Source organism: Amblyomma americanum, chromosome 1 (genome assembly GCF_052857255.1).
Source record: "Amblyomma americanum isolate KBUSLIRL-KWMA chromosome 1, ASM5285725v1, whole genome shotgun sequence".
Classification (NCBI taxonomy): domain Eukaryota; kingdom Metazoa; phylum Arthropoda; class Arachnida; order Ixodida; family Ixodidae; genus Amblyomma; species Amblyomma americanum.
Window position 1 is genome coordinate 290,716,380 of NC_135497.1, and position 17,415 is coordinate 290,733,794.

The 17,415-nt window shown below is 48.9% G+C and overlaps 1 long non-coding RNA gene across 1 annotated transcript in view; it reads left to right on the forward strand.

Moving 5' to 3' along the window:
* The window catches only part of LOC144118914 (uncharacterized), a 28,138-nt gene extending 14,874 nt beyond the window's left edge, over nt 1–13,264 (forward strand). The window contains exons 3-4 of the long non-coding RNA XR_013312186.1: nt 11,708–11,815; nt 13,172–13,264. This is a non-coding gene — a long non-coding RNA (uncharacterized LOC144118914). The remainder of the gene's footprint in view (nt 1–11,707; nt 11,816–13,171) is intronic.
* Nucleotides 13,265–17,415: the final 4,151 nt, after the last annotated feature.

The following is a 17,415-nucleotide window of genomic DNA, read 5'->3' on the forward strand; positions in this document are numbered from 1 at the left end:
TTCTATCCAATTAATTTTGTTAGCAAAATCTGATAGTTCGGCATTTCAAGGCTTTGTTGCCGCCTGTCCGGGAGTGAAAGATGCATTTATTTCAAATAAATTTGGATTCAAAGTTGAAAAAGTTTTTCTCGCCACTCTGATTCAAACTCGCGAACTTTATGACATCACGGCGCACTCTTATGACGTTACAGGACGCAGTGACGTGAAACGTGACGTAAGCGCAGACGTGATTTCTCGCGGCTATCAGTGTGGTCTAGCAGCCGAAATGAAAGCTACTGCCGCCGTACGTTGAAGGCATCTATCGGGGGTCACTACTGTCGCTTCGTTTATGTTTGCACCGGCGTCTTGTCGGCGTTACGATGGATCCCGTTCCCGAGCCCGATGACAAAGTTCTCGCAAAAACTCCGGCCTGCATTTCAGCGACCTCTGCCCCACCGAGCGTGCGATGCCTTTGAGGGAGCACAGTTAGGTTAGGTGCCGGCGGGTTGTTTCCCCCTTCCGCCATGAGCAGCCGTTGCAAATCAAATATCATAACCCCAGTGCGGGGAGTCACAAGGGTCCAGGACAAGGTCGGTGAGTCGCGCTCATTGGAGGCTGGCCGGGGCTTAGGGGTGAACGGATTGCGATTCCTTGAACGGTGCGGTTGCACGGTGCAGCAGGCGGCATCAAGGTCTCCCACGGTTGCAAGGGCCAGATTATTTATTTTATTTTTTGCCAAAAAAACGGATGGGTACTCAAGGGCGCTTGCGTTTATTGTTGGCGGCTTGAAAGTAAAGCCCACGCTTCAATGGCTTCCGCGCGTTTCCGGCAATGCGTAGTCTACTGGATCGGGCTCTCTCGCCCACTTGCATGTACCTTCAGATGTGTACTGTGAATGGATTAAATTAGCCGAAAGCTCGAAAAAAACAGCTGCGTCCAACTGCCGAAGCTATTGAATGACGTCACAACACGTACCTCGCCGCAGAGCTGAATCGGTCTGGCCGGGCCGGCGGTGGCTGGCGCACCCTTCGCAAAATAGAGACATGCTTAATGTCTCCGCCAGTGCGGTCAGAGTGCTCCGAAACTGCCGAACGCGTCGGCGGTCAAGCACAGTTGGAGCATAGAGGGTGTCGGTTTGGCCGACGTGACGTCGCCATGCAGCGCGCGCGCGCATTACTCCGGAGTGTAAACGCACCTTAACAGAGCCTGTGCTTAACAGCTAACCAACGTATTCAGTGGCGGCGCCTATGGTAGCCACTGAAACCCCCCGCCCACTCACTGAAAAAAAAATCTGTGCCGAGGCTCAGAATCGAACAAGGGCCTTTGTAGTTTGAGGCGGAGACTCTGCCACTCCGCCACGACGGCTAAAGATTTAACCATGAATAAAGGCGCATCTAGTGAATGCACTCTTCCGATGCAGAAGTCTCCGCGCTTTCGCTACGTATATCCTGGCCTAACACAGCTAGGCCATCAATAATTTTAACTGCCTTGTACCTTGTCTCCCGTCCCTAATAAATGATTTCCGTTAAGTAGTTTGAAGTTGACTGGCACAGCCAAGAATGTTTCGCCGGGCGAGCGTGTGAAGACACAAGTGCTCTTTATACTGCGAACTGCATTGTACGATCACCGACCAATGTGCCGTGATGGTTTTTCATCGACCGTGGTGATCATTTGACCAGCCTTAACAGGCTCCTTCAAAGGTTAACGAGCACTTGAAGCGGCACTTGGAGTTCCTCTGCTGTTCGGCACTTGTAAATCGAGGTGCGTCAAAAACAAAACCTCGGGGCACGCAAAGCTCGTAGACTCGAAGCGCCATAACAAATCGAAACTCTCCTGGCTGCCTGTGGCGCCCCCAAGCATTGGTTTTCTTTGCTTCCAACATTCAGGTTGTCTTTTGTCTGTGTTCCTGGTGTGATAAAGGCGCGCTATCGGTTTTAAAACAAAACTTACTTCAATATTGAACCGCGCAACCTTCTTTTGTCAGCCTCAGAGATTCGCAGCTTCCATGTAAAAAGGGACATTCCTCCAAGGTGGCGTCTCTTGTCCTATGAATCACGCTTGTACTTGCGAGATTGCCCTGTGGCGGCGATACCTGTGTTTTGGTCCTTGCTATTTCCTACCTTACAAGAGCTTTGTTTTCAGTAAGAGTTGCGTTTTTGTGATCAGGAGCTTGTATTCTATCGATACAAGGCAACCGCAATTTTTCCTCAGTGTCCCTTTAATGCGCGTTTACATCCTGGCGTAACGCATGCGCGCGCACTGCACACCAAAGTCACGTCGGCCAAAGCGAGACCCTCTATACTCCAACTGCGCTTGACCGGTGACGCGTTCGGCAGCTTAGGCGCACTCTGACCACACTGGCGGAGACTTGGAGCATGTCTCTATTTCGCGCCGAGTGCGCCAGCTGTGCCAGCCAGACCAGACTGATACGGTTCCGTGGCGAGGTGCGCGTTGTGACATCATTCAATAGCTTCGGTCGCTGGGCGGTGCTGTTCTTTTCGAGCTCTCGGCTAATTTGATCCATTCATAGTACACATCTGAAGGTACATGCAAGTGGGCGAGAGAACCCGATTCAGTGGACCCTGTACCTCCGGAAACGCGCAGAAGCCGTTGAAGCGTCGGCTTTACTTTCAAGCCGCCTACTTTAAATGCGAGCACCCTTGAGTACCCATCCATTTTTTGGCAAAAAAATAAATAAATAACCTTGCCCTTGCAACCGTGGGAGACCTGGACGCCGTCTTCTGTACCGTGTAACCGCGCCGTTCAAGGAATCACAATCTGTTGACCCCAAAGCGCCGGCCAGCCTCCGATGGGCGCGACGCACTGACCTTGTCCTGGCCCCTCACAAGTCCCCGCACTGGGGTTATGATATTTAATTTGCAACGGCTGCTCATGGCGGAAGGGGGAACGACCCGCCGGCGCCTAACTAACCGTGCTCCCTCAAAGGCATCGCACGCTCTGTGGGGCAGAGGTCGCTGAAATGCAGGCCGGAGTTTTTGCGAGAACTTTGTCATCGGGCTCGGGAACGGGATCCATCGTAACGCCGACAAGACGCTGGTGCAAACGCAAACGAAGCAATGGTAGCGACCCCCGATAGATGCCTTCTACGTGTGGCGGCGGTAGCTTTCATTTTGGCTGCTGTAGACCGCACCGCTAGCCGCGAGAAATCACGGAGTCTGCGTTTACGTCATGTTTCACGTCACTGCGTCCTGTAACGTCATAAGAGTGCGCCGTGATGTCATAAGAGTTCCCGAGTTTGAATTGGAGTGGCGGGAAAAACTTTTTCAACTTCGAATGCAAATTTCTTTGAAATAAATGCATCTTTCGCTCTCGGACATGCGGCAACATAGCCATGAAATGCTGAACTATCAGATTTTGCTTACACAAGAAATTTGATTGAGTTCTCCTCACTGTCCCTTTAATGTACCATGTACAGTCTAGGTCAAAAGTGTTAAGGCTACAGCATTCAGCTGCAGTGAAATCAATGTTCCTAGAATAATTCATGTAGCGGATCATTCAAAACTGTAGTCAAGCAGGAAGCTTCTGTATCGCAAGAAGAAACCTGCTAGCATTTCAAGGTCACTTGGTCTTTAATATTGCTGTAATGGCTCTGTTATGCGGCTGAAGCGAAAAGCCTTTGGCCTTAAGACTTCACCGGCACTGTACATTACTCTTGTTGCAAATGCGAACACTTTTCACACTTTCCACGCTTCCACTCGCATGGGTCCTGCTGCACCATGGAATCCAGGTGTTCTTGCTGAGGTCAATGGCCAGGTACGATGGCTTCTCATATTTAGAACTAGTTTGTAGTTTGAAATGCTTTTAACTCTCGTTCTTGGTAACTGCAGGCAAACAATCTAGAAACTGTGGAAACGTATAGGGCTGAGGATCAGTGCACACCTCTCGGACACGTGAAATTTTCCATCCAAATGGCATGGAGCGGAAAAAAATTGCCTGCACAGGAGCCCCAGGCACACTTTGAACCTGTGACAGCTCAGGGCAGCTTTGCTTAATGAACTCTTAGATCACTAAATCATGAGCACAACCTTTCACCTTTCATGTTCTAATTAGCACAGCCTCTAGTGCTAAGATTTAATTGCTGTGTTTTATATATCATAATCTTTCATCTGTTAGTTCTGTGCTTCCGAATATTTGGCAGCATTACTGTTGCCAGGGTGCAGTGGAGCCTGAAGTAAAGATAAAAAGGCTCATCTATGTTGTCAAAGGCAGCTTATATGATTGCACATAAACGTGACCTGGTGGCCCATCGTGCTGCTCACTCCGAAGAAGAGAGCGATGTGTCATGTTTTATCATTAGTAGCGTTTGCAAGGAAAACTGCCATGTTCGTAATGTTACATATAGGAGTCCTGAGGAATAGGATTTTAGCAGTTTTAATGTGGCAAATAATAACTCTCTCCCCAATCTGTTATAGGGCTTTATACAAAGCATATGTGCAGCTGTTTTATTGCAGGTCCACCTCGGGAGCGGAAATTGTCAGTGCAGAGCGGTGGCGCTGGCTTCTTTCCCAAGGTCGAGACTTCCTGTTTTGCAAGGACGCCACAAAACTTTTGTGGGGTTCCCCACAAAAGTGACGCTCCTTGCTGGTGATGCTCCTTCCCCGAAGAGCCTTAGGGGAAAGAGCGTTCAGGGAAGGAGCATCACCGGCTCAGTATGCCGGCAATTCCTTAAGGCTGGTGGCATGCAGAAGCCTCGGATGAGCTCAGAAAAACTAGCAGCTGTGGGCAGTAAGCCTCTTTTATTTAGGTACATTTCCTGACTGACAAAGGCATTTGTTTATTTAAGTGTGCATGACTTAAATACCTTTATTTTACAGCACCTGCATGTCTTCAATTTTGTCATGATTAATACTCTTTCAGATGCATTTGATGCATACATCAAAGCTGCACAAGCTGCCGAGGATGAGAAAATGCGCAGAGCAGTTGAATTGCTACCTGGCGGACATGCTGAGGGACATCAAGTAATCATCGCCTGCACCTGCCCCTGTAGTCAATGACTGTAGTCAGATAAAAATGATAAAATAAAGGCAGCAAGAATAATTATATCATTGACTACAGCCTGGTATTTAGTGCTGGGATGCAGCATTTGCTGCACTGAAGGGTTGCAAGATCATTCAGGTAGCCTACATATTCAGAGCTATTAACTGTACACCAGAGTACGTGTTGCAAGGCCATTGTATCCCCATGTCGAGGCCCTCGTATCTGTATGAAGGTTACGTGGCCCTCGTATATACGAGGGACGGGAGTGACACATATCCAATAGCGTATATATGAGGCACGTATCACCCGCATATATGTGTTTTGCCATACGTGGAGAGAACGCGTATGCCATACGAGCACGTATTCATACGACCATATATGTGGACACATATCCAATAATTGCGTATATATGAGACACATTTAACACATATATACGAGATTTTTCAATAGGGAATGCTCGAGTTTTGTTGGGGACATTTTTGTAGATTGTTGGCTGGCATTCGATGTTCGTTTGGCTGGGAAGTACTTAAAGCTGTAACTGAGTGCTTCACCTTTTGAAAGTTATTTCAATGGTCCGCGCTTCACCGTGCCATGTTAGCCATTTTGTGTTTACATTTATCAGAATTAAGTGTGGTTGACTTTGTCCTTGGCCTGGCTTTTGATGGCTAAATTTAAGTGCTACAGAATTGCCAGAAATCTTATTTGAAGCCCTAATATTTCCCAGAAATGTTCTTAACAGCTTTTGAAACAGTACGCAACAATTTCAAGCACATTTTATGGGCGCTGATGTCGTTTATTTTGACTTTTTCTTTCTCCAATTGTCATTGCCATCATTTGCAAATGACATTTTTTTTTACCGTGTAGGACCGAAAGAGACTGAATGACATTAATTTAGTGACATTTAAGACAAGAACCCTACATCTGCGCACCACCACCACGCAGATCCCATGAGTTGAGTTGAGGTGTTGAATGATACAGGTGGGATTAGCCTTGCTTATTCTGCCGGCAATCACTCCACCGTAGCCTCACTTTTATGTTAATAATGTCCTAAAACCTGTCGAATCTACACCGCTATGCGCACAGTCACTTCGATGCGATGCGCACAGTCATCGCATCGGTCACTGTGCGCATCGCATCGGTCACCCTCTTCAAGTTCTGCACCTGCGTGCCCTTGCCAACGTCTTTACCAACTCATTATTTTGTCAAGTAGCAACTGACTGGAATGGCCTTCCCTATCATATCGTTGCCATAGCTAACCCATTATCGTTTATGACTGCTGTCAACGCTGCACCATGTATTTCCCACCCTTTATGTAACACTTTATTTGGGATCTTTAAGGAAAATAAAGTGAAGTGAAATTTGTTAGTGTGACAGGGGTATTAGCCTACTACCTTATCATGCTTTACTCAGTATGCCTGCTTATTGCAAAGGTGCTATCACATAATTTGCTTGCATAGCACATAACCTAACACTGTGACTAACTTTAATTAAAATTCAAATAAATGATAATAGTGCACTTTACTTGCTGATTCTTGATGAATACTGTAACGTGAAGATGTGCACACCAAAAGGGAAAAATATATTTACAGGGAAACAGCTTACAGCCACGCAGCCGAACAACCGGGCACGCGAAGCCCAGCAGCAGAAAAACGCACTTCGTCCTCTTCGCGTTCCAAGCGCGAGCGCACCAAGCACGAGCGTTCCAAGCACAAGCACAACCGTAGCATAACTCCCGGCGGCAAAAGCACCGTCCCGGTGCTAAGTGGATGATGTAGCAGGCGTGTGGTACGGTTTGAGACGGACTACATGAACGACGTCAGTCAAAGGGCTAGTGGACGACGTCGGAGCATGAAGAGGTGTAATCTCGTAGGTCACGTCGGTCACCTGACGGAGAACTCGATAAGGGCCACTGTACTGACGTAGAAGTTTCTCAGAGAGGCCGACATGGCGAGAAGGAGACCAAAGGAGGACGAGGGAGCCCGGCGGATAGTGTACTGGGCGATGCCGGCGGTCGTAAACTGACTTCTGGTAGGTCTGAGATGCGGTGAGCCGGTCTCGGGCGATTTCACGGGCCATAGTTGCTCGGGAGATGGCGTCACGTGCATACTCTGTGGTCGAGGCAGTAGAACTCGGTAGTAATGTATCCAATGGCAGCGCAGGATGCCGACCAAACAGAAGGTAGAAAGGAGAATAGCCGGTGGTATCATGCCGCGACGAATTATAAGCAAATGTTACATAAGGCAAGGCAACGTCCCAATCGCGGTGGTCGGGCGAGACATACATGGATAGCATATCGGTCAGAGTCCTGTTGAGGCGCTCGGTAAGCCCGTTCGTCTGGGGATGGTAAGCTGTAGTGAGCTTATGCTGCGTGCCACAGGACCGGAGGATATCGTCAACTATTCGGGACAAAAAGTAGCGGCCGCGGTCCGTCAGCAATTGGTGTGGAGCGCCGTGGTGAAGGATTACGTTCTGCAATAGGAAGTCGGCGACATCGGTTGCGCAACTTGTTGGTAACGCACGCGTGATAGCGTACCGGGTCGCATAGTCGGTCGCGACAGCAATCCAACGGTTGCCGGAGCAGGACGTCGGGAAAGGTCCGAGAAGGTCGAGTCCAACACGGTAGAATGGTTCGAGAGGTACGTCAATAGGCTGTAGAAGGCCAGCAGGCAACGTTGATGGTCTCTTCCTGCGTTGACAGAGGTCGCAGGAGGCAACGTAACGCCGAACAGAGCGGTACAGACCAGGCCAAAAGAAGCGGCGTCGGACCCGATCGTATGTGCGGGAGACGCCGAGGTGGCCTGCGGTCGGTAGGTCGTGTAGATCCGCTAGGACAGATGAACGGAGACGCTGGGGAACGACTAGCAGGAGCGGAGGTCCGTCAGGACGAAGGTTGCGGCGGTATAGGACGCCATCCTGAATGACGAACAGTTGCAATGAAGGATCTCGGCTGGCACAGTTGAGGCGATCAATGAGAATACGCAAGGAAGAGTCTTGTCGCTGCTCGTCCGCGATGTTAACCAGATCGGAGATAGCGAAGAGGCACGGGCCGAGGTCGTTGTCTCCAGGATCAGGCGGCTCTACAGGGTGCCGAGACAGGCAGTCGGCGTCTTGATGGAGACGCCCTGACTTGTAATGAACAGTGTAAGAATACTCTTGGAGGCGCAACGTCCAACGTCCGAGCCGGCCTGTGGGGTCTTTCAGTGAAGACAGCCAACAAAGGGCGTGGTGATCGGTCACTACGGAGAATGGACGGCCAAACAGGTACGGTCGGAACTTAGCTACGGCCCAAACAAGAGCTAGACACTCGCGCTCTGTAACTGAGTAATTTCGCTCAGCTGTAGAAAGGAGGCGGCTGGCATATGCAATAACGCGTTCTTGCCCTTGGTGACGTTGGGCTAGCACGGCGCCAATCCCATAACCGCAGGCGTCTGTGCGAACTTCAGTCGGAGCCGACGGATCAAAATGGGCCAGAATAGGTGGGGAGGTGAGTAAGTCGACTAGCGAAGAAAAGGCCTCCTCTTGGGCAGGGCCCCAGGTAAAAGGGGTGTCTTTCTTTAGAAGGTCGGTCAGGGGGCGAGCGGTGCCGGCAAAATTTTTGATGAAACGGCGGAAGTACGAGCAGAGGCCGACGAAGCTGCGCACATCCGTAGACGACTGGGGAATAGGGAAGTCCTTGACGGCTTTAACTTTAACAGGATCCGGGCGGACACCAGAAGCGTCGACTAGATGTCCGAGAATGGTGAGTTGGCGGCGACCGAATTGACATTTCGACGAATTGAGCTGTAGCCCGGCTCGACGGAAGACAGAAAGAATGCTCGCCAGTCTTTCGAGGTGCGTGGTAAACGTGGGCGAAAAAAACCACAACATCGTCGAGGTAACATAGACATGTGGACCATTTAAAGCCGCGAAGCAAGGAGTCCATCATTCTTTCGAAGGTAGCTGGCGCATTACAGAGACCGAATGGCATAACTTAAACTGATATAAGCCGTCCGGTGTGACGAATGCCGTCTTTTCGCGGTCATTGTCATCAACAGAGATTTGCCAATACCCGGACCGAAGGTCAATTGAAGAGAAAAATTTGGCTCCGTGAAGGCAGTCCAAAGCATCGTCTATTCTTGGGAGTGGATAGACGTCTTTTTTTGTTATGTTGTTTAGGTGCCGGTAATCAACGCAAAAGCGCCAGCTGCCGTCCTTCTTTTTAACCAGTACAACTGGTGAGGCCCAAGGGCTCGACGAGGGCTCTATGATGTCTTTACTGAGCATCTTGTCCACCTCCTGCTGTATGATGGTGCGTTCTGTACTGGACACTCTGTAGGGTCGTCTGTGAATAGGAGCTGCGTCACCGGTGTTGATGCGATGCGTGACCACAGATGTTCGAGCCAAAGGGCGGTCATCGAAGTCAAAGATGTCGCGAAAAGACGACAGAAGATACCGAAGGTAGTGAGCTTGCCCTGGTAAGAGGTCAGCAGCAATCATTTTTGCATATTCATCAGGTGGTGGGATGTCAGAGTCGCGGCAGTTCGACGAGGGTGGGACGCTTCTCACCGCCGATACGACGCATTCGGCAGCAGGGCACAGCGTGGCGAGCGACATACCTTGTGGGAGCGGCTGAACGTAAGAGGCAAAGTTGAGAACCGGAAGGGACGCTTGATTTGCCGACATGGTGACAACTGTATGCGCAAGGGCAACACTGCGTGTAAAGGGCACATCAGGAACCGGAGTAATGATGTAGTCACCATCGGGAACTGGCGGGACCGAGGAGAAACGGACATAAGTGGCGGCATCGGGGTCCAGGCGGACAAAGTCGGCGGTGCACAGTCGGTGAACAATTGGATCCGGTGGCTCTGAAGGAACAGGTAGAGCGAGTTGAACGATGCTTGTGGCGCAATCGATAAGGGCGGAATGGTCGGTGAGAAAGTCAAGGCCGAGAATGATGTCATGAGGGCAGTGTTCGAGGACAGTGAAGAGCACAGAAGTATGGCGGCCGGCTATTGAAACACGAGCAGTACACATTCCGACGACAATAGACATACCGCCATCTGCAACACGGACCACAGTTGAGGGGGCAGGAGTGAGCACTTTCCTTAGGCGACGGCGAAGACGAGTATTCATGACTGAGACGTGCGCTCCAGTGTCGATCAGAGCGGTAACAGGGACCCCGTCCACGTCGACGTTAAGGATGTTCCGATGAGCATGAAGAGTTAAAGGAGGGTTTTCTGGTCGGGTCGTCAGAGCAGCATCACCCCCAGACGCTGCAGCCATCAGTTTTCCGACCGGGAGCGGGCATATGGGGCCGGCGACGAAGGGCGGCGAGGTCGGGGCGATGGAGATCGACGGCGCTGAGGTGACGACGAACGGTTGGTAAGCGGGGTCTGAGCGTTGTGGCCAGCAGAGGTCGTTTCCGAGGGCGAGGGAGAGCGGCGGGAATATGCAGAACCCGGCGGGTAGCGGCTGTAGGTAGAGGACGGACGGCTTCGGCAGTGTCGAGATATGTGGCCAACTCGGGAGCAGTTAAAGCAGATGGGCCTGTCATCAGGTGTTCTCCATTCATCTGGATTGCGGCTGCGTCGAGGGTAGTATGCACGTTCAGAACCGAGCTCCGGGGACATGCGGCGAGCATATGGGGCACTAACTGAGCAAACAGGTTGAATCCCAAGATTGGCAAATTCTTTGCGAACGACAGCCTGTATAAGGGATACTGCTGGAGTACTGTCTGTTGCGGGTGGATGAAACGCAACGGGGGACATTGCCTCTACTTCTTGGCGCACAAGTCGTGTCAGGCTCTCAGATGTCGGCAGACGGCTCGGTGGAGTCGAGTGTACACAGGACGACGTCGCAGTCGTATTCGGCAACCGCGTGAACTGCGGAGAAATTCGGCGGCTCTTCGCTTGTTCGAACCGGCGGCATTCCTTGATGATTGCGTCAACCGTTCCGCAGTCCTTGTATACAAGAAGGTTAAAGGCGTCATCTGCGATGCCTTTGAGCACGTGACCTACTTTGTCGCACTCTGACATAGTGGCGTCGACTTTCATGCAGAGAGCTAATATGTCCTGAATGTATGATACATAGGACTCTGTGGACGTTTGTGCACGGCATGCGAGCTCCTTCTTCGCAGCGAGCTGACGCCCGAATGGCTTACCAAACAGGTCACAAAGCTTGCGCTTGCAGAGATCCCAGCTGGTGAGTTCATCCTCGTGGGTCTCGAACCATACCCTGGCAGTGCCCGTCAGGTAGAAGATGACGTTGGCCAACTTTAGGGTCGGGTCCCACCTGTTGTGTGTGCTCACGCGCTCGTACATGGCGAGCCAGTCCTCCACGTCGACGCCGTCCGTTCCGTTGAAGGTCCCAGGATCTCTCGGATGGGCAATGATGAACGCCGGGTTGGCGGACGCCGACGGAGCGGCCCCTTCGCTGGTCATGGCTGAAGAGCCGGCGAGCTGACGACCGCTGCGAAGTTCCGTGCTTGCTGTGGCTGTACCCCGCACCTCCACCAATAATGTAACGTGAAGATGTGCACACCAAAAGGGAAAAATATATTTACAGGGAAACAGCTTACAGCCACGCAGCCGAACAACCGGGCACGCGAAGCCCAGCAGCAGAAAAACGCACTTCGTCCTCTTCGCGTTCCAAGCGCGAGCGCACCAAGCACGAGCGTTCCAAGCACAAGCACAACCGCAGCAATACCTATGCACAATAATTTGGAGCTGAAATGACAATTTTGTTTTTACAGGTGCAGATTTCTGTGCCCACTGTATTGGAAGTCGCCCAGGAGCAGCAAGAGGTCCCAAGAGGCGATGTACAGAATGATGTACAGAACGGAGAAAAAGAAAACGAGGAGGTACAGAATGGAGATTTTCATTTCTACTCGAAGCTTTATTAAAATGGAATAATATTCAGGCCATCACGCGAATTAACAAAGCCTGACAGTCAGGAAGAGCTTGGAAAGAACGTTCAGGTCTGATAATCGTCACCCATGAATTTTATTTTTTTGTTTTTAGTGGTGAGGATGTATGAAAAGCTACAACAGTTGGTGTTAATTTTGCCTATGTTATCGTAAAATGAATTTTCAAGCCCCAGCTCTACTGAACGAAGATTTTTTTTTAAGTGAAAACAAGCCTGAAAAATGGTTCGTTGTGGCAAGAACTTTGTTGCATTAACTTCTATGGCTAGCTAACAGGGAATTAGAAATATTTTGTTCGGATTTCGTTTCAGGGGGGTTAACTGGAGATGGCTCACTAGAGAGATGTGCTTGTATAGAACTTTTGGATCAGTGTATCACCCGTAAAAGAGGCTCAAAAGCAGTCACTTTTGGTACCTGTTATGATGAGAAACTAAACAAGAGTGAGAAAGGGAAGTTGTTTGGGCTGCGCTGGTGGCCTGCATTTCTTCAGGCTTCGGAACTGTTGTGGTCTACAATTCATAACTTCCTCTTATTCCTTATCGTAGCCCAGCTGCCGCATGCACTATGGTTCACATTAGCACTGTATGAAGCATAAAACCGTTTTCGTTGATTATCAGTAACCAATATTTTACTTGATGATGCGCTTTTTCTTAGTGTGTCTGACCTTACTTGTTCAAAATTTTTTTAGGTGCACTTAGCCTGTGCGGTGACCCTCCCTAGAGGGAAATGGAATTACCTTCTGACACAGCCCAAGAACTCTCTCTTTGTGCGGGAAACGGCAAAGGCTTTATGGGGTATGAAGGAGCTCTTTAATAGGAGCATAACCGATAGGCCCTGCCACCGTTTTCTACACAAAGAGGGAGCTTCTGAGCTACCAGGGAGGCGGGCTCTTACGCCCGAAAAAGTCAAAGCTCTCCGAAGTAAGGTTATTTATTGTAAAGCATTTTCTCTGCATGGTGCTGTTTTCTCATTCACATATTTGAAGACTATAATACATTAACACTTGGTCCTTGGAGTTGCATATAATACTTTTCATGAAGTTTATTTGGTGATTCTATAATTCTAGTTGCAAACCTGTAACTAACCATAGAGAAATAACTTTCTCTGCTATGGTGACGACGCTTGTAACCCTTTAAAAGCATATGGTGCAAGAAACAGTTTGTAGCATGTTATTTCTGAATCAATATAGTGCAAAGTAATTATAAGCGTCCATTTTTTTCATCTTATAAAAAGCGCATAGATTGCATCAGTTTTCAAAACTTTGTGTAGTAAATTATTTTTTACTGTTTTCAGCTGCCTTCGAGACGCACATTGAGCACCATCCCAGCAGCAAGGAGAAGGAGGAGCGCTTGCGCAGCATCAATCGTTCTCTCGGTGACATGCTGAAAGTCCTAAAAAATTGAGCTCCGGCTAGATATATGCATGTATTAAAGATATTTAAAGTACTTTGTATAGCTGTACATTTCAGCAGCACTTACACTGGTAGTGAGTGCTGTTCATGCATGTCAACACATACATGTAGAGTCATATATGGATAAAAGTTTGCATGATGTGGGTTTGCGGAAAAAGAAATATTTCTTCAGGCGAATTAAGCAAGTCACAATCAAAATCATTGGAGCGTGAGGGCACATGCGTGCTCCATCTGCAAAAATACCTGCTGACTGCATATTGAGGCAAAATTTTTTTTTCTCGAATCTGCATCCCACAAAATTTTGTCTATTACATATGTCAGTGTCATCGTGAATTTTTACTTCTGCAAGCAATATTCAAGACGTATATCTTTGAAGGACTGCATAGCTGCCTCATATTGCTAAAAGCTGCATGCTTGTTGCATTCCCACAGTGTGCAATTGTAATCCGGGTTGAATCTCCCTAGCCGCATGGTAGTGCGGAGTCCACACAAATATGTGGAGTCCACCGCTTACGGACTGCTGTGGAGTCCATTCAGTTCAACTGTATGGACTCCATAACAGGTGGGAGTCCATGCGTATCCGTCAAGTACGGATGAACGCGGATACCCGTACACTGTGGAGTCCGTAGTTCCATAAATCCGTACGTATGGATCCGCTTTCTCTGTTGTATGAAAATTTTCGGCAGGGTAGGTTCAAAATTGAAGTGTCTCGTGCCTTTCTGTTCTGAGAGAGATGTTGCATGTATGTATTCACTTCATGATCACTTTAAAAAACTTACAACAAGGATTAGCATGGCTTTTTTGTGTGACAGGTAGTGGCGGTTGACACTGCAGCATGCAGGAAGCATCAGGGCTGCCTCAGTTCCCAGTACGTTTTCACAGCCCAGCACGAGACATTCACAGCGCATTGTTGGTACAGCTAGCTAAATGGCAGTTCAATTAGGTTAAAAGAGTGAAGTGTCTCGTGCCTTTATGTTTTAATAAGAAACATTACGTATATGAATTTACCGCATGGTATTTTTGATGCATGCTTTACAATAACAACACTGTTACATTTCCTGCACACAGAGGGTGACACATAATACACTGATGCTTTAGAAAAAATAACATCTCAGTGCCTTGCTGTGAAATAGAGGTTCCTAGATCTAGAGTGCATGTTGCTGGGCGAGTCGGTTGTACATTGTAGAATAAGGTACTGCGCAAAATAATGCAAGCATGGACGAGAAAGGCACAAGGACGGGCCGGTCCTTGTGCCCTTCTCGTCAGTGTTTGTGTTATTTTGCGCAGTGCCTTATTCTACAAGGTTTCTAGATTGCCATTCTAAGGACCGTAGCTGCTAGTGTGTCATTTACCACAACAGGTGATCTCAAAAACAATTTATTTGCCTTTCTGTTCAAATTGAAAATATGCCTGCATAATTTTCATCCAAACATAGACAAATTCTGTTTGTGAGACCAGCTTTTGTGGTAAATCATTTACCACAGAGGGTGGTCTCACAAACAATTTATTTGTCTTTCTGTTTGGATGCAAAATATGCCTGCATAATGTCTAGAAAACTTTTCTGCATCGCGTTGGATTGTTTTTGTAGCTGTACAAGCTCCTTTCTTAGTTCAAGGCTGTCACAGGCAGCTTTGGCCGCACGCTCTTCGGCTTGCTGATGTAGTGCTATTAGGTCGCTCAGTGCCGAATTGTAAGGGCGCTTTCTGTTGCCTCTTTTAGCGCTGTTGCTAGCACTTGGGCAGTTGCAAGTGTTGGCCACTGATGAAGCTTCACTTGCATTGGACGCTTGGCCCTCCTGTGCAGCATCACTTGCAGTTGGAGAGTTCATGTCGCTTGCATAAGTGGCAACAATTTCAGCTTCCTCTGGTTGGAAGTCTACTACTGGCAGCTGTGCAGGACAAGAAAAAAAGTCATGTAATTTTACAAGACCAACTTAGCCTGGATTGCCATTTTGCAGGCCGCGATGTGTTACACACAACAAACCACAAAAGAAGAAAAAGAGAAGGCTTTGAAGGCACAGTAGTGTTTAAACTTTCAGTGTAGTGCTCTAACGACATTACAAGAGATCTGATAAGCATGCAGGCTTATCATGCACAAAAAGCTAGCTTGCAGCAGTAACTGCGCCGTGAACAGTTCTAGTGTCGTGGTGAAAACAGCCGATTACCTCCACACTTTCCTCAACAAGGCTTCTCTCATTGATTGGCAGTGATCCGAGGAAAGAATGAAGCTGCCAGTAGAAAGGCCATTCAATGCCTTTAGAGCCTGTTGGGGTGCCACAACGCCTCGGTTTCCTGCAAAGAAAATTTTGTTGAATGCATGAAATTCTGCACCATGAAATAATGAATATGTGCAGTGTTGCTCTCTTTATGGTAGGCAAAAACATAAAAAACAGGCTACAAGTTGCACTCGAGGGCAGTGGGGCACCCACCTGCCACTTAAGGAAGAAAATGCCACAATTTTTAAGCGGAATCTACCATGAAATACACAGTTTTCGCCTGGTCCACTGGTGTAGTAACTTGTACGCGAGGCGCTCGCGCGGCTTTTAACTTCAGCGAGCTAAATGAAGGCTGTCGATAAATCAATGAATCAGACGCGGAGCAAACGCCGACATATGATCGCGCAAGGACAAGAACGATGTCAGCTCATGACAACACATTCCAGAAACGCTGCGTATCTTCTGTCGTTTACAACACGCTGGCGCGGTGTCACGACTGCGGACAAGGCCTAACTGCACCAGTGCTAACAGCGCGGCGTGCCTCTCTTGCGCGCCAGTGCTGTAACATCACACAAACTTCCGCCGGAATTCATCGTTTCATTACTAGGAATGAAGACTTCCACTCACCGGCAGTGCTTGTTCAGGTTTTCAATTTTTTGCCGAACTTGCTTTGCGGTGTACGTGCCTTCCCCGGCGGCAGGCCCATGTTCAGCGCTTCGACCATCGCGCGATATACGCGCGCGTTACGTGTGTTTGAGCGCAGAGCAGTCAGGTTATCCTGCCAGAGGCGTATCAACGCCTCCGTCGTCACTACACTCCAGATAACGCGCTTCTGGGAGGCTGTTTCGCTGGGAACCGAGCTGCCGTCGTCGGACATGGAGGCGGCCATTTTGCCAGTTACTGGGCTTGACTGAGGTGGCCAACCTCAGTTTGAGGTAACCATGGTTAGCAGAATAACTGTGGTTAGGTTTATCGTGTGAATGTTCGTAACTACGGTTAGCCTTTACTCCCGTCAAACTTAACCGCGGTTAGGCTGCCCGTGTGACAAGGGTATAAGTGACGGCGGCTACGTTCACGTCGCGCCCTCGAGCGTGCTCGCGGCGACGCAGCTTCCGGTTTTCGTCTGGCGGCCGCCGGCGACCGAGGAGGGCACCATTCCTTCGGCGGTATGTTCAGTCCCTGCCTCCCCGAGAGATGGAATGCGTGGGCTACAGCCCGCTGCCATCTGTTTTTTTTTTACTGTTCCCCTTTTGTATTTTTTTCTCTTATCTTCCTTTCTTTGGGGCATCTATTCTGTTTTCCCTTACGTCGTTTTTTTTCGCTTTTAGTGTGCAGGCACCAGCACAATCTGGCAAGGTGGTATTTTTTGGCCCCTTCTTCCTTTCTGACGCTTCCCCTCTGCCTACAAAGCCCGGCTGCTTCGCTGGTCCCTTAGGTGGTGGTAGAAAGCGGCTGCAGGTTGAAACACGCTTGAGACACGCAGATATGTTTTCGCAACAATTGAGAAGGATCGCCCTGCTTCTTCAAGCTTGTTCCTTTTCCTTTTTGTACTGTAAGACTTAACATATATCACCAACAAGGCGAGCAGTTCTATTCTATTTTTGGGATTCAAATTGTCATTCACAATTATTTGCATCTTGTTTTCAGCGCCGACAGCTCCTCCAGCTAGGGGTCCACAAGCTGCAAGAGGTTGCGGCTAGTGTAGGGAAGGCTTTTATGGGCCTTCCCGACAAGCTCAAGATCAGCAAGAAAGCCTTTATTTTGACAAGGCTCTGCAGAGGGGCTACAGGTGATAGTTTTATTTCTAATCCTTACTGCATGCACTAGCTATCCTAGCTACTATTGTCCAAAATGCATTTTTCCAAATAACGATTTCTTTTGCTGCTTGTATGTGCAAATGCCATCACCGAAA